The sequence below is a fragment of the Arachis ipaensis genome, chromosome B3, assembly GCF_059453495.1.
Source record: "Arachis ipaensis isolate K30076 ecotype BB chromosome B3, ASM5945349v1, whole genome shotgun sequence".
Taxonomy (NCBI): Eukaryota; Viridiplantae; Streptophyta; class Magnoliopsida; order Fabales; family Fabaceae; genus Arachis; species Arachis ipaensis.
In genome coordinates this window covers 73,889,478-73,908,640 of record NC_142438.1, presented here as the reverse complement: position 1 = coordinate 73,908,640, position 19,163 = coordinate 73,889,478, and the positions used below count along the sequence as shown (strand labels likewise).

The window sequence follows — 19,163 nt, the reverse complement described above, 5'->3', positions numbered from 1 at the left end:
TAAAAATTTTGGAATCCTTATTTTTCTTTTTCAAAATGATTTTCAAAAAAAAAAATATAAAAAAATTTAGAAAATCATAAAAATAAAAAATATTTTGTGTTTCTTGTTTGAATCTTGAGTCATGTTATAAGTTTGGTGTCAATTGCATGTGCATCTTGCATTTTTTCGAAAATTCATGCATTCATAGTGTTCTTCATGATCTTCAAGTTGTTCTTGGTAAGTCTTCTTGTTTGATCTTTGCATTTGCATGTTTTGTGTCTTTTCTTGTTTTTCATAAGCATTCCTAAATTCTTTATGTCTAAGCATTAAAGAATTCTAAGTTTGGTGTCTTGCATGTTTTCTTTGCATTAAAAATTTTTCAAAAATGTGTTCTTGATGTTCATCATGATCTTCATAGTGTTCTTGGTGTTCATCTTGACATTCATAGCATTCTTGCATGCATTCATTGTTTTGATCCATAACTTTCATGCATTGCATCATTTTTCTTGTTTTTCTCTCTCATCATAAAAATTCAAAAATAAAAAAAATATCTTTCCCTTTTTCTCTCTTAAAATTTCGAAAATTAGATTTGACTTTTTCAAAAATTTTTAAAAATCTAGTTGTTTTTATGAGTCAAATCAAATTTTCAATTTAAAAAAAAAATCTTATCTTTTTCAAAATCCTTTTCAATAATCAAATCTTTTTTCAATTTCTTTAGTTATTTTCGAAAATTTCAAAAATATTTTTCAAAAATCTTTTTCTTAATTTTATATCATAATTTTCGAAAATAACATCATCAATTAATGTTTTGATTCAAAAATTTCAAGTTTGTTACTTACTTGTTAAGAAAGATTCAAACTTTGAGTTCTAGAATCATATCTTGTAATTTCTTGTGAATCAAGTCATTAATTGTGATTTTAAAATCAAATCCTTTTCAAAACTAATTTCAAATCATATCTTTTCAAAAATATCTTCCTATCTTATTTTTTTCAAAAATTTGATTTCAAAATATCTTCTCTAACTTCTTATCTCCTTATCTTTTCAAAATTGATTTTCAAAATTTGTTTCAACTAACTAACTAACTTTTTGTTTGTTTCTTATCTTTTTCAAAACTACCTAACTAACCTTCTCTCTCTAATTTTCGAAAATATCTTCCCTCTTTTTCAAAAATTCTTTTTAATTAACTAATTATTTTAATTATTGATTTTAATTTTCGAAAATTACTAACCTTTTTCAAAAACTATTTTCGAAAATCACTAACCCTTTTTCAAAATAATTTTCGAAAATTCTTCTCCCTCATCTCCTTCTATTTATTTATTCATCTACTAACATCCCTCATCTCACATCTCTGCTCTCCTCACCCTTGTGTTTCTTTCCTTACATTACATTCTTTGTCCCCCTCATTTCTTCCACTAACTTAAGGACCTCTATACTGTGGTATAAAGGATCCCTATTATTATTATTATTATTATTTCTGTGTCCTCTTCTTTGTCATATGAGCAGGAGCAAGGATAAGAATATTCTTGTTGAAGCAGATCCAGAACCTGAAAGGACTCTGAAGAGGAAACTAAGAGAAGCTAAATTACAACAATCCAGAGATAACCTTTCAGAAATTTTCGAGCAGGAAGAGGAGATGGCAGCCGAAAATAATAATAATGCAAGGAGGATGCTTGGTGACTTTACTGCACCTAATTCCAATTTACATGGAAGAAGCATCTCCATTCCTGCCATTGGAGCAAACAACTTTGAGCTGAAACCTCAGCTAGTTTCTCTGATGCAGCAGAACTGCAAGTTTTATGGACTTCCATCTGAAGATCCTTTTCAGTTCTTAACTGAATTCTTGCAGATATGTGATACTGTTAAGACTAATAGAGTAGATCCTGAAGTCTACAGGCTCATGCTTTTCCCTTTTGCTGTAAGAAACAGAGCTAGAGTGTGGTTGGATTCTCAACCCAGAGATAGCCTGAATTCTTGGGATAAGCTAGTCACGGCTTTCTTAGACAAGTTCTTTCCTCCTCAAAAGCTGAGCAAGCTTAGAGTGGATGTTCAGACCTTCAGACAGAAAGAAGGTGAATCCCTCTATGAAGCTTGGGAAAGATACAAGCAGTTAACCAAAAAGTATCCTTCTGACATGCTTTCAGAATGGACCATCCTGGATATATTCTATGATGGTTTATCTGAGCTATCAAAGATGTCATTGGATACTTCTGCAGGTGGATCCATTCACCTAAAGAAAACGCCTGCAGAAGCTCAGGAACTCATTGACATGGTTGCTAATAACCAGTTCATGTACACTTCTGAGAGGAATCATGTGAGTAATGGGACGCCTATGAAGAAGGGAGTTCTTGAAATTGATACTCTGAATGCCATACTGGCTCAGAATAAAATATTGACTCAGCAAGTCAATATGATTTCTCAAAGTCTGAATAGAATGCAAGCTGCATCCAACAGTACTCAAGAGGCATCTTCTGAAGAAGAACCTTATGATCCTGAGAACCCTGCAATAGCAGAGGTGAATTACTTAGGTGAACCTTATGGAAACACTTATAATCCATCATGGAGAAATCATCCAAATCTCTCATGGAAGGATCAACAAAAGCCTCAACAAGGCTTTAATAATGGTGGAAGAAATAGGTTTATCAATAGCAAGCCTTTTCCATCATCCACTCAGCAACAGACAGAGAATTCTGAGCAGAATCCATCTAGCTTAGCAAATTTAGTCTTTGATCTATCTAAGGCCACTGTGAGTTTCATGAATGAAACAAGGTCTTCCATTAGAAATTTGGAAGCACAAGTGGGCCAGCTGAGTAAAAGGATCACTGAAATCCCTCCTAGTACTCTCCCAAGCAATACAGAAGAGAATCCAAAAGGAGAGTGCAAGGCCATTGAATTAATTACCATGGCCGAACCCACAAGAGAGGAGAAGGACGTGAATCCCAAGGAAGAAGACCTCCTGGGACGTCCAGTGATCAATAAGGAGCTTCCCTCTGAGGAACCAAAGGACTCTGAGGCTCATCTAGAGACCATAGAGATTCCATTGAACCTCCTTATGCCATTCATGAGCTCTGATGAGTATTCCTCTTCTGAAGAGAATGAGGATGTTACTAAAGAGCAAGCTGCCAAGTTCCTTGGTGAAATCATGAAGCTAAATGCCAAATTATTTGGTATTGAAACTTGGGAAGATGAACCTCCCTTGTTCACCAATGAACTAAGTGATCTGGATCAACTGACATTGCCTCAGAAGAGACAGGATGCTGGAAAGTTCATAATACCTTGTACCATAGGCACCATGATCTTTAAGGCTCTGTGTGACCTTGGTTCAGGAATAAACCTCATGCCCCTCTCTGTAATAGAGAAACTGTGAATTTATGGGGTGCAAGCTGCTAAAATCTCATTAGAGATGGCAGACAATTCAAGAAAACAGGCTTATAGACAAGTAGAGGACGTGTTAGTGAAGGTTGAAGGCCTTTACATCCCTATTGATTTCATAGTCCTGGATACTGGAAAGGAAGAGGATGAATCCATCATCCTAGGAAGACCTTTCCTAACCACAGCAAGAGCTATGATTGATGTGGACAGAGGAGAATTGATCCTTCAAATAAATGAGGACAACCTTGTGTTTACAACTCAAGGATCTCTCTCTACATCCATGGAGAGGAAGCATAAAAAGCTTCTCTCAAAGCAGAGTCAACCAAAGCCCCCACAGTCAAACTCTAAGTTTGGTGTTGGGAAGCCACAACCAAACTCTAAGTTTGGTGTCAAATCCCCATATCTAAACTCTAAGTTTGGTGTTGGGAGGTTTCAACAAAGCTCTGCACATCTGTGAGGCTCCATGAGAGCCCACTGTCAAGCTATTGACATTAAAGAAGCGCTTGTTGGGAGGCAACCCAATGCTTATTTATCTAATTTTCATTGTTTTTCATGTTTTATTAGGTTCATGATCATGTGGAGTCACAAAATAAACAAAAAAAATTGAAAACGGAATCAAAAACAGCAGAAGAAAAATCACACCCTGGAGGAAGACCTTACTGGCATTTAAACGCCAGTAAGAAGCATGTTTTGGGCGTTCAACGCCAGAACAGAGCATGGTTCTGGCGCTGAACGCCAGAAATGGGCAGCATCTGGGCGTTTGAACGCCAGAAATGTACCCTGGAGAAGAGCTGGCGCTGAACGCCCAGAACAAGCATGGTTCTGGCGTTCAACGCCAGAAATGGGCTACAAATGGGCGTTCAACGCCCAGAACAAGCACCAATCTGGCGCTGAACGCCCAGAGTTGTGTGCAAGGGCATTTTGTATGCCCAATTTGGTGCAAAGTTGTAAATCCTTGAACACTTCAGGATCTGTGGACCCCACAGGATCACCTCAGGATCTGTGGACCCCACAGGATCCCCACCTACCTCCATTCACTTCTTCTCACCCCTCTTTCACACAATCCCATAAACACTCTTCCCCAAAACCCTTCACCAATCACCTCAATCTCTCTTCCCCATCACCTCTTCACCACTCACATCCATCCACTCTTTCCCATAAACCTACCTCATAAACTCCACCTACCTTCAAAATTCAAAATCAATTTCCCACCCAAACCCACCCTATATGGCCGAAACTTACCCCCCCTCCCTTCCCTATATAAAGCCTTCCATTCTTCCTCATTTTCACACAACACAACCCTCTCTTTCTCTTCTTGGCCGAAACACACCCCCCTCTCTCCATATTTTCTTCTTCTTCTTCCTCTATTCTTTCTTCTCTTGCTCGAGGGCGAGCAAAATTCTAAGTTTGGTGTGGTAAAAGCATAAGCTTTTTGTTTTTTCCATTACCATTGATGGCACCTAAGACCGGAGAATCCTCTAGAAAAGGGAAAGGGAAGACAAAAACTTCCACCTCCGAGTCATGGGAGATGGAAAGATTCATCTCCAAAGCTCATCAAGACCACTTCTATGATGTTATGGCCAAGAAGAAGGTGATCCCTGAGGTCCCTTTCAAACTCAAAAGAAATGAGTATCCGGAGATCCGACATGAAATTCAAAGAAGAGGTTGGGAAGTTCTAACAAACCCCATCCAACAAGTCGGTATCTTAATGGTTCAAGAGTTCTATGCCAATGCATGGATCACTAAGAACCATGATCAAAGTAAGAACCTGAATCCAAAGAATTATATTACAATGGTTCGGGGGAAATACTTAGATTTTAGTCCAGAAAATGTGAGGTTGGCGTTTAACTTGCCCATGATGCAAGGAGATGAACGCCCCTACACTAGAAGGGTCAACTTTAATCAAAGATTGGACCAAGTCCTTATGGACATATGTGTGGAAGGAGCTCAATGGAAGATTGACTCTAAAGGCAAGCTGGTTCAACTAAGAAGACTGGACCTCAAGCCTGTGGCTAGAGGATGGTTGGATTTCATTCAATGCTCAATCATTCCCACTAGCAACCGGTTTGAAGTTACTATAGACCGGGCCATCATGATCCATAGCATCATGATTGGAGAAGAGGTGGAAGTTCATGAGATTATACCTCAAGAACTCTACAAGGTGGCTGACAAGTCCTCCACTATGGCAAGGTTAGCCTTTCCTCACCTCATTTGCCACCTATGCAATTCGGCTGGGATTGACATAGAGGGAGATATCCTCATTGAAGAGGACAAGCCCATCACTAAGAAAAAGATGGAGCAATCAAGAGAGCATAGAGAAGCTCATCATCAAGAAATCCCTGAGATTCCTCAAGGGATGCACTTCCTTCCACAGAACTATTGGGAGCAAATCAACACTTCCCTAGGAGAATTAAGTTCCAACATGGGACAATTAAGGGTGGAACATCAAGAGCACTCCATCATCCTTCATGAAATAAGAGAAGATTAAAAAGCAATAAGGGAGGAGCAACAAAGACAAGGAAGAGACATAGAAGAGCTCAAGGACATCATTGGTTCCTCAAGAAGGAAACGCCACCATCACTAAGGTGGACTCATTCCTTGTTCTTACTTTCTCTGTTTTTCGTTTTCTATGTTAAGTGCTTATTCATGTTTGTGTCTTCATTACATGATCATTAGTAGTTAGTAACTATGTCTTAAAGATATGAATGTCCTATGAATCCATCACCTCTCTTAAATGAAAAAAATGTTTTAATTCAAAAGAACAAGAAGTACATGAGTTTTGAATTTATCCTTGAACTTAGTTTAATTATATTGATGTGGTGACAATGCTTCTTGTTTTCTGAATGTATGCTTGAACAATGCATATATCTTTTGAAGTTGTTGTTTAAGAATGTTAAATATGTTGGCTCTTGAAAGAATGATGACTAGGAGACATGTTATTTGATAATCTGAAAAATCATAAAAATGATTCTTGAAGCAAGAAAAAGCAGCAAAGAACAAAGCTTGCAGAAAAAAAAAGAAGAAAAAAATAGGCGAAAAAAATAGAAAGAAAAAGAAAAAGCAAGCAAAAAAAGCCAAAAGCTCTTAAAACCAAGAGGCAAGAGAAAGACCAAGAGCCTTTCAAACCTCTTTTCTCACCCCAGTGGCACCACCAAGAGCCTCCTTATCAAAGAAGAGAAAGACTAAAGAAGCTACCTCTGGATCCTCAAGGTTCAATGAATACAAGTTCCTTTAATCATTCAACCAAAACCAAGTCTATGGTTGGGTGAGTGAGAGGCAAATTATTTCGGAAGTAGGCTTCCAACTGGGAAGGAATGAGCACCTAGAGATCAACAGAGAGATCAATAACAGAGGGTGAACACTATTGTGCAACCCACCAAGGAAGGTGGTAGAGAGCTTGGTTAGGGAGTTTTACGCCAATGCCGTCCCACAACCGGGGCAACCCTTTGACTATCTAAGCTATGTGAGGGGGAAACCAATTGATTATAGCCCCACTAGCATAGATAGAATGCTAATGGTGAAGCACACTAGTTCTACCCGGAGCTATGAGAGAGGATAAAGCAACAAGATCCTAGCTTTGAAGAGATCCTGAATGAGATTTGTGTACTGAATGTGCAGTAGATCAATGACAAAGATGGAAGACCCAACCAACTGAGGAGAAGGGATTTGAGCCCCCAAGCTAGAGGATGGCTAGATTTTGTAAGAAGGTCTCTCAACCCCACATCCAACACTTCAAAGGTGACTTTGGAAAGGGTTGTGCTCATATATAGCATAATGAGGGGAGAAAATGTTAATGTTAGGGATATGATAGCCAACAACATACATAGGGTGCTAAAAGCACCAAGGATAGCACAAAATTGGCATTCCTCATCATCATTCAAAGGCCGTGTGATGAGACTGGGGTGGAAAAGATCATTGATGAAGTCCTGGTGGATCAAGACAAGCCCATAACTGCCAAGAAGATTGCCAAAGTGGTGGTTGTCAACCCACTTCAGAGAGCAAGGAAGCATAGAGCTCATGTTCATGAGCCACAAGGTCCACCATACCAAGAAGAAGAAGCTGAAGATCAACCACACTACCTACCACTTCCACCACCACCATATCCACAATTCCTTGAAGGTTTCAATTGGAAGCAAATGCAAGGAGACATTCACCAAATGAGGGGAGATATACACCACTTGAGAGAAGATATCAACCAACTCAAGGAGCAACAACAACAATAGAATCAAGTGCATGAGAGCATACAAAAACTCCAAGGAAGCATAGAGTACATGAAGGAGCAACAAGGCCAATTCAACTGGGGAGAGATGCAAGGCAGCCTTAACAAAATTGTGGAGCAAAACAAATGACAACAAAGGAACCTTGCTGAACTTAGGCATCTTTATGATGCTAGAACCATAGCAAGAAGGCAGTATGACTGTTATGCACAAGCAAAACTGAACCACTTGTGTAATGCAGTAGCCAGTATAACCCCCAAATACCCCACATTCATGTAAGGAAGGGAGGAGCTAAGTGCTAGGCAAGAGGAGATATTGGCCAAGCACAAAGAAGATGAGAGGACCTACATGAGAAGGCTGGGATTTTGGAAGCCTAAGGACACCAAGGCACAAGAAGGATCCTCAAAGAAAAATGGTGATGACTCCCCTTCCAAGAAAAAAGATGATGCCAGGGCATCTTAGGCTAGTTTCACTATCCTTTTTTTCTTTGTTTTTGATAGGTTTTATGCACTTTCTTGAGCTATAAGTAAGTAATTGGGTTAGAAATTCATGTATGCCTATATTCATTCAACCATGAGTAATTTGATGCAATTTCATAATGATTTATGCTATGATTACTTGTATGCTAAGAATGATAAGAATTCTCATGACTTTAGCAAGGCTTTGATGCATTCATTGGTTGATGATAGGTGAAGAAAAGCATGGAGGAAGGTTGAAGAAGGAGCATGGAAAGGATGAAGAGGAAGCAACGTTGGTTGCCAAGTTGGACCACAAACGTTGCCTCAAACATTGGAAGAGAAACATAGCACTTCTCTGTAAACAATGCTGATGCTCACGTTTGAGGTAGCGTTGGACATCCAACGTTACCCCCAACGTGGTGATAAAAACTTCAATTCTGGAGCTGAATGAATTTTGAGTGGCGCGTACGCGTCTATGACGCGTATGCATAAAAAAGCAAATTTTGATATCCGCGTAGAAGCGTGCATCACGCGTACGCCTAAATGAGTGGTTTTGACCCTTTTGTGCAAAAGCGCACGGTACGCGTACGAGCCAAAACCAAACGTTGGAGGTCCAACGTTGCCTCAAACGCTGCCTCCAACGTCCACGATACCAAGTCCATAAATTGGAGTTGAGAAATTTGAATCGACGTGTACGCGTCAGTGATGCATACGCGCGGATGAAAAAATACCAATGTACGCGTAAGCGTACAGTACGCTTACGCGTGAAAACGCCAACGTTGGAGGGAACGTTGGAGGTCCAACGCTGAGGCCGACGTCCCATGCTTTATTTTTAAACTGCAAAATAAAAATCTTGCATCAATGCGAAAGCGCACGGCACGCGTACGCGTGGATGAGTTTTTTTACCCTTTTTGCGCGGAAGCGCACGGTACGCGTACGCGTGGGTTAGCTGACGTTGGCCCGCCAATGTTGAGTCAAACGCCAATGACAGCAAGCTTTCTGATTTTTTATGGTTTTGTTCTAAATGGCGTTTGAGTCAACGTTGGCCCTCAAACGTTGACTCAAATGTGAAGCATCAAGATTCAAAATTTACACAGATATATTCTCAACATCAACGGAAACCAATTGGAGCCATTTTCAAGCCAATTCCATCAAGGCCAAAAGCCCAATTCAAGGCTTGAAGATCAATGGAAGAAAGTGTATAAATAGCTTAGAATTTAAGTTAGACGGACCTTTTTTCCCAATTTTGGAAATTTTACACTTACTGCACTTTTAATTTCAGAATGTATTTTACAATTCCAATTTCCATTTTGAGAGCTATGAACAACTAAACCCCTTTCATTGGGTTAGGGAGGTCTATTGTAATTCAATGGATCAGTAGTAGTTTTCATCTTCTTCTTCTTTCTTTTCTCTTGATTTTTGTTAGAAAGCTTTCGGTCTTAATTCAATTGGATAGTTATCTTGAGAGAGAAGCTATCCATAATTGGAATTCTTCGGAGCCTTGAGAGAGGAATGAAGAATTCATGCTAGAATTGCTTTCTCACATTAGATTAGATTGGGGTTTGGATGGATATAGTGACATGTAATCCTACCAACACTTTGATCTATGAATTTGTATGGTATAGTCAGTGACCGGACTTCAACTCTTCCCATGAGCAATTAAATCAAGAAATTGGGCAATTGTTCATGCTTAGAGAGATTGGTTAGCCAAGACATTGGGATCTAATCATCTAAGATTCCCAAGCAATGTCAATGAATGCATTGATTGAGGAAGAGGTGAAAATGATTTGATCCGGAGAATTCAATATCTCCTAAAACCCAATGAATTCCCCATCTTTGATCTACCCATTCAATTTTACTTTCTGCATCTTTAATTTCATGCTAAATTCCCCGATCCCATTTAATTTTCAGTAATTTAAGATTCTTTCATTTAATTTCTAGCCATTTAATTTCTGTTCATTTACTTTCTTGCAATTTAAGTTTCCCGCCAACTTTAATTTCTGCAATCCCAATTAAATTCGGATTTTGCTCAACTAGTAAAATTCTTCAATTATAATTGCTTGATATACCAATCTCTGTGGGATTCAACCTCACTCTACAGTGAGTTTTTACTTGACGACAATCCGGTGCTCTTGCCGGGAGCAAATTTGTTGAGAGGCAAATTCCCGCGCATCAAGTTTATGGCGCCGTTGCCGGGGATTGGTTTTTTATTGACAATTACTAAATTGAAGGATAACTAGATTGAGCACTTTTATTTCCGTTTGATTTATTGAATTTTAATTTTAGCTATTCCTTTTCATTTGCTGCAATTTTTGGTTATTTCTTTTTAATTTCTTTTACTTCTTTACTGTCCAGCAAGCTAACCCACTAACCATTTGATAAATTTCTCTAACCAAGCTAACTATACTCTGTTTTAGTAGACTTTGCACTTGCTGTTTCTTGTACTTGTCCATTGTATGACAGGTAAGAGAAAGAAAATTTCAACCTCATTTGATAGTGAATCGGAAAGAACCTTCCTGAGATTAAGAAGGGAAGCAAGAGGAAAAAGGGTTGTTGGTGCAGAAGAAAAGGAGGAATACTTTGATATAACCATGGAGGAGGATATGGAAAACCACCATAAAGAAGAAGTGAACAATCATGCCAGAAGAGATGGAGCTAACCCTGCTGGGCAAGAGAGGAGAGTGCTCGGATTATACATCAATCCAAATCCAGGAAATTGAGGTAGCAGCATTCAAAGGCCAACTGTCCATGCTAACAATTTCGAATTAAATCCTCATCTCATAACTCTTGTGCAAAACAACTGTTCTTCTGGAGGAAGTACCCAAGAGGATCCTAATGAGCATCTCACTAAATTCCAAAGGATTTGTGACACAGTTAAATCTAATGGTGTTCATCCTAACACCTATAGATTGTTACTGTTTCCATTTTCTTTGAGGGACAAAGCATCAAAATGGTTAGAATCATTCCCAAAGGAAAGCTTGACAACCTGGGAAGATGTAATTAACAGATTCTTGACAAGGTTCTACCCTCCACAAAAAGTAAATAGGCTGAGAACTGAAGTGAAAACATTCAGACAGCTGGATGGTGAGACCATTTATGAAGCCTGGGAGAGATTCAAGGATTTGACAAGGAAATGCCCCCTGACATGTTTAATGAGTGGGTACAAATTCATATCTTCTATGAAGGGTTGAATCATGAATCAAAGAAGGCTGTAGACCACTCATCTCGAGGTTCACTTAACAAGAAGAAGACCATTGAGGAAGCCATTGATGTTATAGAGACAGTGGCTGACAATGAGTACTTTTATGCCTCAGATAGAAGCAACAACAAGGGAGTCTTAGAATTGAACCATATGGATGCAATCCTGGCCCAGAACAAGATGATCACCAAGCAACTTGCTGAATTGACCAAACAAATGGAGAAGAATCAGGCTGCAGCTATTCACACTCAATCATCACCCCAAGAAGAGTTGGAGACAAAAGAAGGAGCTAACTAGGAGGAAGCTAATTACCTTGGGAACTCATCTAGGCCAGTTAATGATTCATACTCTAAAACCTATAATTCTGGTTGGAGAAACCACCCAAACTTTGGATGGGGGAACCAACAAAACCAAGGCCAAGATCACAGATCCCATAACCCAAACCAGTACCACAATTCCACTCACCAAAACTCCAACCAAAAACCATATCAGACCACACAAAATACTTATTCACACCCACCACATCAAAACCATAACAACCACTCTCAATACCCCAATTCAAACCAATTGTCACCACATGAGGATGATAGAATGGCCAGGATGGAAGCCATGCTTGCAAACCTTAAAAAAGAGTGTGAAGATATAAAGAAATTTCGAGAAGAAGAGAGAGGTAATATGAAAATCCGAGGGGAGGTTCTTAAGAATCTTGAATCTCAGGTAGGATATCTTTCACAGCAATTTCCAAGGCCCACCGACAGCTTCCCAAGTGATACTAAAAAGAACCCAAGAGGAGAGAATAAGAAGGTAAGGTGGGAAGAATGCAAGTCAATTAATCTAAGTAGTGAAGATGGTCTGAAGGAAGAATGCTCCAGACACTCAGAGCCTGATGAAGGGGAGTCAAGGAAAAAAGTTAGGGAGATAGAAGAAATGGCTAACCCGAAACAGAGGAAGAAAACTTCGAAACCTTATATGTGCCAAAAGCACCATTTCCTCAGAGACTAAAGGGAAGTGAGGAAGAAAAGTCATATTCAAGATTCCTAGATATGTTTGCATCTCTCAGTGTCAAATCCCCTTCATTAAAATTCTCCAACAGATGCCCACATACATAAAATGCATGAAAGAGCTAATAGCCAGGAAGGGCAACCTGAAGGGTGGCCAAACAGTGGTGATGAACAAGGAATGCAGTGCTCTTATTCAGAAGGATGTACTCCTGAGGAAAAAAGATCCAGGGAGCTTTCATATTCCATGTGCCACAGGAGAAACAAAAATTTCCAGAGAATTTTGTGACTTAGGAGTGAGCATAAATGTGATGCCTCTATCTCTTATGAAGAAGTTGCAAATCAATGAGTTGAGATCCACGGATATAATCATCCAATTGGCAGACAAAACTTAGAAGTAAGCCAAAGGAGTAGTCGAAAATGTGCTGGTGAAAGTGGAAAACTACTTCCTCCCCACTGACTTTATCATTCTAGACATGGAGTAAAGTTATCTTCACCCCAATATTCTGGGGAGACCTTTTCTAGCCACTGCTAGAGCCTTGATAGATGTGGAACAAGGAGAGTTAATCCTGAGAATACATGATGAACGTCTCACTTTTCATGCGTTCAAACCTACATCCGAATCGGAGCCAGAACCTAAGGAGCCAAAGGATGATCACAGCAACATGTGCACAAGGGGAAGCAATAGTAAATCAACAGCTGAACCACTGAAACAGTCTTTGGTGAACAAGCAAGACGTTCAAGAGATAAAGAAACCAAGAGAACTCAAGACGAAACTGAAGCCATGAGAGTTGGAATGAGCAGTTAATGAGGAAACCCCTGGCACAAGAGTCAAAGAAGCACTAATGACAGAAGAGAAAAGAGTTATGAAGAAACTGCCAAGGGGATGGAGAAACAAGAAGGTTCGTACAGAAGGTTTTTCCCCTGGAGACAAGGTGATATCAATCCATCATCCACAAATCCCACCCCATCTCCCAACCATTCCAACTCAGTTACCTCAAGTGTTTACAATCAGAAAGATCCTTTCCATGGAGCATCTAGAAGTCATCAAGGAATCAAGCGGAGAAAGCTTTATAGTGAGAAGAGAGGACCTCAAGCATTACAATCCACCCTAGCAGTAAACCAACCGTCAAGCTAGTGACGCTAAAGAAGCGCTCCATGGGAGGCAGCCCATGATTTAGTTTCTTTGTTTTAATATTTCAGTATGAATAATAATTGTTACTCTAACATGAATTCAAGTTCTCATAGACAATTTTGCTACTATTCATGACATTGTGAAGCATATGATCTAATTCTAAGTTTGGTGTGCCTACAGGCACACTAAGACACCTTTCAAAAATGATGATCATATTGCCGTATTGACATGTGTTTATTGGAATATATAGCCAAACATTAAGTTGGGTGTTCTATATATTGCAAGAACAAGTCATGAGAGTCAAGGGTCTTTTGAGCTTTGAAACTCATGAAAGTACAACCATGTTTATAATTTTTAGTTAAAAAAAAGGGTTTCTCATGATGGTTTACACCAGAAGTGACAATAATCACATTGAGATCTAAATGATAAAAATTAGAGGAAGAAACACTTTGAACCATAGAGCCAAACACTAAGTTTGGTGTCCTCCACAACTATGTAAAGCACAAAAGGAGTCACGGTGGATGAACCATCATGAAGAACACTAGCAATAATTTTAGTTTTAAATTTGAGCTTTTCTTGCCATGAATTTACCGCCACTTATTCATATTAGTTTCTTTGTTTTGACATAATGGATAGGTATGCAGGAGAATAGCATGATGAAAAGGACACGGCAATTGATGGTGAAGATAGCGTGAGGACAAAGAGTAAGCCACATGGTTTGGAAGGATTCTTCTTGGAAATGAAAATCTACACAACCTTGAAAGAAGCCCTTAGTAGACCGACCCCACATGCCCTATGAAGAGGCAACTTTTGTCCTCATTCATGACCACATGCAAACCCTTCATTCATAAACTTGCCCAAGGAATCCTAGCCATCCAGTCTTCATTAAAGCTTACTATAAATAGCCTCACTTGGACCGTGCACATGGACTCAAGATTCACACTTCTTGTACTTAAGAAATTCACTTCTTCTATTCTCTAAAATCAAGGCCCACAATCGTGTACTTTGTAGAACTAATCATCTTTGTTCACTTGCTTCCATAACACTACCTTGCCTTCAAACCACCCTTCCTCCGAGAGTGCATCACACCAACCAATCTTCTTCATAAACCTTCAACCTCAACTCGGTCAACCATCAAGGAAAGCATGGATTCTTCTTCACGTTCTAAAAGAAGGAGAGGAAAGGAACCTGTCACTGAGGAAGCTGAAAATGACTATGATCGATGGAAATTTAGATCATGGTTCCACCAAATATAACTTGGGTGGATGAATGATAAAAAGATATATCCAGAAATTCCTTTCCTGTTGCCTGAGGAGGGATACTCAGAAATAAAAGCCAAGATCAGAAAGAGAAAGTGGGAAGAACTGACCTCACTAATCACCAGGATTAATGCAAACATCATAAGGGAGTTCTATGCTAATGCCACAAGGCTAGATATGACTGAAGCACCAACATACAAGAGTTTTGTATGGGGTGTAGAAGTAGACTTTAGCCCGAAGGCCATTATGAAGGTCTTAGGACTAAGACAAGCACATTTTGATGAGCCAGGGTACCAACAAAGAGTGAACGGGAACCCTGATTATGATGAAATTTGCAGTGATATCTATGTGATAAATACTGACTGGGAGAGAGACAATGAAGGAAGGCACAAGTACCTGAGAAGAGGGGATCTCACTCCTGAGGCAAAATGTTAGTATGAACTGATAAAGAGATCAATTCTGGGCACAATGAACACATCCGAAGTTAACAAACGAAGGGCTGTCATGCTACACTGTATAATAGTGGGAGGAGAGGTAAAGGTTCATGAGATCATTGCAAATGATATTCATACGATCTCAGAGAAAAATGCTGCTGAAGCCTGGCTATATTACCCAAGCACCATTATGAGGTTATGCATGAAGGCCAGAGTGCCACTGGAGGATGCAAACCCAACATGGCTGCATCCAGGCATGCCTATGACCTTTGAAAGAATGATAAATGTCTCGGAGGCACAACAAGCACAAAGCCCGCAGAGGAGGAGAAGGAGAGAAGAACCGCGGGAGGAAGAAGAACAACAAGCAGAACAAGGAGAGGAGCAACAATTCCAACCACATAACAACATGGACATGGGGCTGATGAAAGAAGCAATTGAAAGGCTATCCGAACAGTACATGAGAATTTAAGATAAACAAAAAGAATTTCATTCCCAGTACATGAGAACCCAACAGAGACAAGAGGAGCTTCAGTTGAGAATGATGAGCCAACAGAGAGATTATGAGTCAAGATCTTTAGTTATGCAAAGGGAACAAGCTTCACAGTTTCAAGAATCTTTCAACCAGCTGGCCCAACTTCAAGTTGATAACATGAGAGCTTTCAAGGAGTTCACAACCCTTCAGGATGCAAGATATGGAGTCCAAGCTGATTACAATATAAATGGCCAAATCAAGCTCAACTACATTGGGAAACATCTGTATAGCATGGACCCAGCATTTCCAATTTACGATGAATACTTCAAGGAAAGGAGCGCAAGAGAAATAGACAAAGTAATACGCCTTGAAAATAGAGTAGAGAGACAATGAAGAAATCTGGATTCTGGCAAAAGCTAAAAGGAAAAGGCAAGGGAAAAACTAGTAAGTGATGAGCAGATAATTTATACCCTTTTTGGCATTATTTTTACATAGTTTTTAGTATGTTTTAGTTAATTTTTATTATATTTTTATTAGTTTTTATGCAAAAATCACATTTCTAGACTTTACTATGAGCTTGTGTGTTTTTCTGTGATTTCAGGTATTTTCTGGCTGAAATTGAGGAACCTGAGCAAAAATCTGATTCAGAGGCTGAAAAAGGACTGCAGATGCTGTTGGATTCTGACCTCCCTATACTCGAAGTGGATTTTTTCGAGCTATAGAAGCCCAATTGGCGCGCTCTAATTGCGTTGGAAAGTAGACATCCTGGGCTTTTCAGAAATGTATAATAGTCCATCATTTTTCTAAGATTTGATGGCCCAAATTGGCGTTCAAAGTCTGCCTAAAAATTCTGTCGTAAAACGCCCAAACTGGCACCAGAATTGGAGTTAAACGCCTAAACTGGCACCAAAGCTGGCGTTTAACTCCAGGAACAGCCTAAGCACGAAAAAGCTTCAATGCTCAGCCCAAGCACATGGTCCCGAAAGTGGATTTCTACACTATCTACACTTAGTTACTCATTTTCTGTAACCCTAGGCTACTAGTTCAGTATAAAAACTACTTTTAGGGATTTATCTTTGGTCTTTTGTTAATTTTAAGATATCATAGACCATTGTACATGTTTGGAGGCTGGCCTCATGGCCATGCCTAGACCTTTCACTTATGTATTTTCTACCGTGGAGTTTCTACACCCCATAGATTAAGGTGTGGAGCTCTGCTGTTCTTCATGAATTAATACAAGTACTATTGTTTTTCTATTCAATTCACGCCTACTTCTTCTCTAAGATATTCACTCGCACTTCAACCTGATGAATGTGATGACCCGTGACACTCATCATCATTCTCACTTATGAACGCGTGCCTGACAACCACTTCCGTTCTATCTGCAATAGCTTGAGTGTGTATCTCTTGGCCTCCTGGTTCACGACTCATGGTTGCCTCTCCTGACAACAGAGCCTTCCATTCCGTGAGATCAGAGTCTTCGTGGTATAGCTAGAACCATTGGCAGCATTCCTGAGATCCGAAAAGTCTAAACCTTGTCTGTGGTATTCTGAGTAGGATCTGGGAAGGGATGACTGTGATGAGCTTCAAACCTGCGAATGTGGGGCACAAGTGACAGTGTGCAAAAAGACAATGGTCTTATTCTGACGCTAGCGGGAACCGACAGATGATTAGCCGTGCTGTGACAGTGCATATGGATTTGTTTTCATCCGAGAGGATCATACAACTTGCCATGGAAGGAGGTAATGCATGGTTGGAAGAAGACAGTAGGAAAGCAGAAGTTCAGAAGCAACAAAGAATCTCCAGACGCTTATTTGAAATTTCCACCAATGAATTACATAAGTATTTTTATCTTATTTTATATTCTATTTATATTTTAATTATCAAAACCTCATAACCAATTTAATCCTCCCGACTGAGATTTACAAGGATGACCATAGCTTGCTTCAAACCGACAATATCCGTGGGATCGACCCTTACTCACGTAAGGTATTACTTGGACGACCCAGTGTACTTGCTGGTTAGTTGTGTGGAGTTGTGAAAAAGAGTTGAGATTATGATTGTGCGTACCAAGTTTGTGGCGTCATTGAGATCACAATTTCGTGCACCAGTAAGCAAGCAAGCGAAAAGAAGAAAAAAGACAGACAAGAGAAAAAATGAAAGGTGGACTCGCTCCTTGGTTATTACCTTCAATAGAGAAAGAACATGTCTATTTTAGTAGCTTCTAGTTATAGTTGTTTTGCATCCTGTTATGTTTAATCTTTGCAATAAGTATGCTAGCCTAAGAGCGTGTGCTTTTACTTTCACTTGTTAAATGCTTGTCTTGTCCCTTAAGTCTTTTCAATTTCAATAAAAGAAATGTTTGAACAAGAAATAGAATAGTTCCTTTTTAGCAAGTATTAAAATAACAGTAAGTGGTGGTGTATGTTAGATTGTGTAGTAGCTCACTTATAATGAATAAAATGATAGATTGTTATCTTTCTAAGTGAAAACTAGCATGCTGCCTATGAATCTTAGTAAATAAAAGTCTTGGGAGAAGAGAAAAACAAATAGAAAGAAAGAAAAGAAAATCCAAAAGTGGCAACAAAAACAGAAGAGAGCAAAGAATAAGGCTAGACACCAATAGCATGGACCTTAGGTCATATGCCTGTGGTGTCTGTGTACTAGGATTTGCTTAGATGACTAGGTTCTATGGAGTGTTTTAACACTTGGTAACTTGGGTTAACTAACTCGGGATTATCAAATGAAAGTTCATTATCAAGAGCAACCTAGTTACAAGATATTTAGTAACCCAAAGAGGTGCTGGGCATCAATGTTCTAAGAAGAATTGTGTGCCAAGTGTCTGTAGTGAATAATGTGTTAAGTACAAATGAGCTAAGAAACTGCTATAACACATGACACTGAGCTAAAGTTTACAGAAAAAGAAAATGAAGAAAAGCAACTATTAAGGATGAAAAAAATAATAAGAGGTCATAGCAGTATGATAATTGATGCTTGAAGGAGACATTCTATGCCTAAAGATCAATAAGAAGTGAGATGTTGCATTTTTTGCATAAAACACCATTGACTAATAGTAATGCTTTGTTGATATGAATATTCCCTTCTGTTTCAATCTTTTTTCTTAATAATTCAGTACTTGCTTAGGGACAAGCAAGATTTAAGTATGGTGTTGTGATGCTAGGGCATCCTAGGCTAGTTTCACTATCCTTTTTATCTTTGTTTTTGATAGGTTTTATGCACTTTCTTGAGCTATAAGTAAGCAATTGGGTTAGGAATTCATGTATGCGTATATTCATTCAACCATGAGTAATTTGATGCAATTTCATGATGATTTATGCTATGATTACTTGTATGCTAAGAATGATAAGAATTGTCATGACTTTAGCAAGGCTTTGATGCATTCAATTGGTTGATGATAGGTGAAGAAAAGCATGGAGGAAGGTTAAAGAAGGAGCATGGAAAGGATGAAGAGGAAGCAACATTGGTGGCCAAGTTGGACCACCAACGTTGCCTCAAACGTTGGAAGAGAAACAGAGCACTTCTCTATAAACAATGCTGATGCTCACGTTTGAGGTAGCGTTGGACATCTAACGTTACCCCCAATGTGGTGATAGAAACTTCAATTCTAGAGCTGAATGAATTT

At 39.2% G+C, this 19,163-nt stretch overlaps 2 non-coding genes across 2 annotated transcripts; both read right to left on the bottom strand.

The window, feature by feature from the left end:
• Nucleotides 1-2,008: 2,008 nt before the first annotated feature.
• LOC148571140 (small nucleolar RNA R71) lies at nucleotides 2,009-2,116 on the bottom strand. Its single transcript, XR_015908775.1, has one exon. It is a non-coding gene; the product is annotated as a small nucleolar RNA R71 (small nucleolar RNA).
• Nucleotides 2,117-11,067: 8,951 nt separating this feature from the next.
• LOC148571139 (small nucleolar RNA R71) lies at nucleotides 11,068-11,170 on the bottom strand. Its single transcript, XR_015908553.1, has one exon. It is a non-coding gene; the product is annotated as a small nucleolar RNA R71 (small nucleolar RNA).
• Between the last annotated feature and the right edge of the window lie 7,993 nt (nucleotides 11,171-19,163).